The sequence below is a fragment of the Lolium perenne genome, chromosome 1, assembly GCF_019359855.2.
Source record: "Lolium perenne isolate Kyuss_39 chromosome 1, Kyuss_2.0, whole genome shotgun sequence".
Taxonomy (NCBI): domain Eukaryota; kingdom Viridiplantae; phylum Streptophyta; class Magnoliopsida; order Poales; family Poaceae; genus Lolium; species Lolium perenne.
Window position 1 is genome coordinate 106,642,287 of NC_067244.2, and position 4,353 is coordinate 106,646,639.

Sequence of the window (4,353 nt, forward strand, 5' to 3'; positions counted from 1 at the left end):
GGTACGCAAAAGATGCTAGGGCTACAAGTTAGGAGCAAGTTATACCACTTGATGATGGTGGCCGACGATCTTGAACTTGCTATGGTGGAGGTGTCAAATGAACCGCTTGGATCCTCGGGGTGCCGTCGTCGTTGTCGATGTTGCGGAAGCTTATTGGTAGCTGAAATGGCACTCAAACCGAAGTCCAAACACAAGGGGGTTAGTACCAAAACGAAAAACGAAGGTTGCTGTCAAAATTTCGGCCAGGCGGAACTTCCGGTCCTGAGGGGCGGAACTTCCGGTCCCGGGCGGAACTTCCGGTCCTGCCGGGCGGAAGTTCCGATCGCAATCAGATCTGTGTGCTGTTCGTCGATTTGGGCGGAAATCCGGGCCGAAATCCTTCGAATTCGAGGAAAATTTGGCACCAAAAGCTATGGGAAGGTGGGGGAATTGCAGATCAACACCAAAGACAAGTTTCTATTGGAGCAAAACCAGAAATAACTCAACAAATCGAGAGATCGATCCAAGGCCAATTTGGGGCTATTTTTTTTGGGAAATTTTTTTGGACAATTTTTGGGCGAAAATGGTGGAATTGGGGGATGTGGGGGTCAAATCCGTGGCAACCAAAGAGCTGCTGATACCATATGGTGTGGACTAAGTCCAAGGATGTGCCCGATCTTCACGGATTTGGGTGGAACTCGTGGGGGGTAGGTGGATGAACGCGATGAACACGAAGAACGCGAGGGGGGATCGTGGGGATACAACACACACACGCACACAAACCGGTTTTCCCTCGTAGGCCCGATACACCTACTCGATAGAGGTTGCGAGAAAAGACCTTCCGGTAGAAGTCCCGCAAAGAGATCGACAAATCGAAGCTCGCAAGATCTAGAAGGGTGAAAAGACCGGAAGGTTGATAGAAGTGCAAGCAAAAGACCAAATAGGTAGAAGTGCAAGCAAAAGATCAAACAAACGGTAGAAGTCACCAAAGAGATCTTGACAAGTCGATAAGGAGCCCGGGTGGGTACAAGATCATAGATCTAGGTAGGGTTCCCACAAGGGTGAGCTAAGCTCAGGTTTAATTTCACATCAAGTCTAATCTCAGATCTGAGCCAACAAGGCTATTTATAGTAGGTGGGGCGAAGGGATAAGTTACAACTAAAAGTGCTGTTGTGCTGAAGTTCGATGGGGCGGAAGTTCCGGTCAACTTGGGCGGAAGTTCCGGCCAGGGGCGGAAGTTCCGGTCTGGAGGGGCGGAACTTCCGGTCGGGGCGGAAGTTCCGGCCAAGTTCCGGCCTTGTTCCGGAATTGCGCCATTGTCCCGCAGTAACATCCAGTAAGGTTTTCGCCGACTTTCGGAACTTGGGCGGAACTTGGGCGGAAGTTCCGGTGGGCGGAAGTTCCGGTCCCTCGGGGTGGAAGTTCCGGCCTGATCCATTTTGCTGGGCGCTGGAAGGCATCTGGAGAGCATCTGGAGGGCATCTGGGCGGAAGTCCCGGTCCTGGAGGGCGGAAGTTCCGGCCTGGCAGCTGTAGCTCCATCTTCGTCATTTCCAGCTCTCTCTCCATTGGCTTGGTCTTCATGGCTCGCTTCTTGGTCGATGTACCTGATTGAACATAGGGTATTGGCATGAAGTAGCAAGCCATCCAAAGGGGTGTCAAAGGAGTACGTGGAGAGGAGCGAATTCACCTCTTGGCGTAGGGCTTGGGCTCGAGCTCGTGTCATTGGACCACGAGGAGGGCTTGTCGGTCTTGAGGCGGTGGTGTCCGAAGGCCACCCCGTATCAGAGAACAACACACATAGAATCAAGGTGCTTTGGGAATCAACAAATGACACCCAACTAGACACCAAATCAGAGATCAAAGATGGCTTGTCTTGGCTTATTTGTCCACGGACTTCTTCAACTCCATCAATATAAGAATCCCAACAATCATAAATAAAATCCTTGTCCGATTCCACTTCTTCTTCTTCTCCGGAATTGTTCGCATCTATCGCCGGAAAATATAAAAGGAACACAATCAATCACATTGTACCAACAAAACAAACATGCAACAATCATAAGTTAACCAATCAAATAAGGGACACTATACAAAGGACTTATAGATACCACAAAATAACTTTATGAGTTTTAATTTAGAAAACCCCATTTATTTACCTAGTAGAGATATGAGTGCATCACAACTTAGCAATTGCCTCTCTCGGTTATCACCATGGTATAAACCAAACATCCCCTGGTAGATAACATCATAAAGAGGACAAGTGCATTAGTTTGGCATCAAAAACATTCATATTATAATTTGATTTTTTTTTTGGAAAAGCGGGCAATCATTCTCCCTATCTTATAAAGCTTACATAACACTACACAAGAATAGGAAGCAAATGATATGCCCCACCATTTGAAAACTTAAGCAAAACAAAAGAGTTAAAGTTAAGTTGCAGAGGTTTTTTTTTTTGCAGGCACAAAACATTGGTTGACCAATTTTAATACGAAGAGGTGGTTAAAGTTTTCAAATAAACCAAAAAGTTTTGCTCCAACAATGCATGTCACACATATACATTACTAACAGTAAAAAATATGCATGAACAGAGACTAATAATATTTTTCCTAGATGGCCAGTACTAATACAAGACTAACCCAATTGGAATCACCCAAAAATATTAAACCTACAATTTTAGGAATTTCTTTGAATCTGACTGTACAGAAAACAAGATCTGTAAGCCATAAATCGTAGAAAATCCTAAAAATATGATACAACTGGCATTTGAAAGATATTTAAACAGAGATGCATACACAATTGGATTTGGGTTCAAATTGTTTCTGAAACTCTCACAAATGGATTGACAAGGTTACTGCATGTCTTTACCATTTGCTTTATCTCTGGACTTACATAACATATAAATGTTTGAAACTTGTTTGAGATGATTAAGAAAACATCCAGTAGTCCTACAAATCTGGAATCACTCAATTAGGTTCGAAGATGGATTTTTGGTGATTTAAAAGCTAACAGCCATGTCTGCAGAACACACAGAACAAGTTTAATTCACCAAAAATCGTACATAATTCATAAAAATATGAGGTCAGCTGTATCTGAAAGGTATTGAAAGGTGGTTCTTACCCAATTGGTTTCATTCAAAAATACGTTTCCAAGCTCCTTGTTTAATTCGACAAAGTCAGATCTGACCAGATCTTGATCTGTGAACCATTTCAATTTCAGGAAGTCATTTGAAGTGAAACCAACGCCAAAATGAAGGTACTGAAGAGGGCTTTGACCCACAGTTGCGTTTTCTCAAAAAGGTTTTGTAAAACGGGACAAATCTAACAAACAGTGATTTTGCATGTGTACAGAACTTTATTTACAAAGGAAAATCCGTAACGAATTTGAGGATGAGACCAACGCCAAGTTGTAGATCTTTTCAATATCTATCTGCGGAACTTTGAATCACTTGATTTGAAGCTGTACACGAGATTTGGTGGACTTTACAAGTTCGTACCAGAATCTGAAACAGCAAGATTACAGAAATTACTGCAAGGTTTTGGACGAACTTTGGTCAAGAGCTTCAGATCTGAGGATTGCTCAACCTTCTCCATGCTTGGACCAACATGCACCTATACCAAGATCCAATCTTGTGAGAGGGGAAAAGAGAAAGAGAGCAAGATTCATCAAAGGTTAGGGGAGAAGGGAGTGAGAGGGATGCTCTCATGGTGAGGAGGAGCTTGAGGGAGGAGGGGAGCTTCATCTTGGTGGCTTTCCATGGCCATGGCCGGCCATGGAGCTTGGGAGGAGTAGCAGCTCGTGGGGAAGTGGAGGAGAAGAGTGTGAGGGAGTGGAGAGAAGAAAAATGAGGGCCAAAGGTGGAGGAGGTGGCCGGCTAGGGGGCTTTTATAAAGGGAGAGGGAGTTGGCTGCCTCTTTTGTGATTAGCTAAGGTGGGTGGCTGCCCATTTATTGATTGGGTTAGGTGGGAGGCAAAGCTTGTGGAAGAAGGAAGTGAAGATGAAGAAATTTCAGCTCATGCATGATAAGAACTTGGCATGGCCGGCTACTTGTTCACATTACAAGTGGACAAGCAAAGTGCAATGCCATTTCATGCATGTCGGCCAAAGTTGGGTGTTGGGATGGTTAGCCAAAAGTGGCTTGGTGATGTATTCAAATTTGGGAGAGAGGTGATAATAAACATTGGTGCCAATGTTGAGGAATAAAGCACTTGATCAAATTATCAATTGGGCCAAGTGAAGTAGCCATATACTCACAAGGATGCATATATTGACATAAATCATCAATTCATGAGGTTAAGGTGGTGATGTAAAAGAATAAAGGAGTGAGATAGGTATGATGAAATATAAGTTGCTCTTCAAATAAGAGGTCAATTGGGA

General features: G+C 44.1%; 1 long non-coding RNA gene across 1 annotated transcript; it reads right to left on the bottom strand.

The window, feature by feature from the left end:
• Positions 1-1,784: 1,784 nt before the first annotated feature.
• LOC127298624 (uncharacterized) lies at positions 1,785-3,173 on the bottom strand. The gene is made up of 3 exons (XR_007849989.2): positions 3,096-3,173; positions 2,135-2,210; positions 1,785-1,967 (listed from the first exon to the last, which is right to left on the bottom strand). It is a non-coding gene; the product is annotated as an uncharacterized lncRNA (long non-coding RNA).
• Between the last annotated feature and the right edge of the window lie 1,180 nt (positions 3,174-4,353).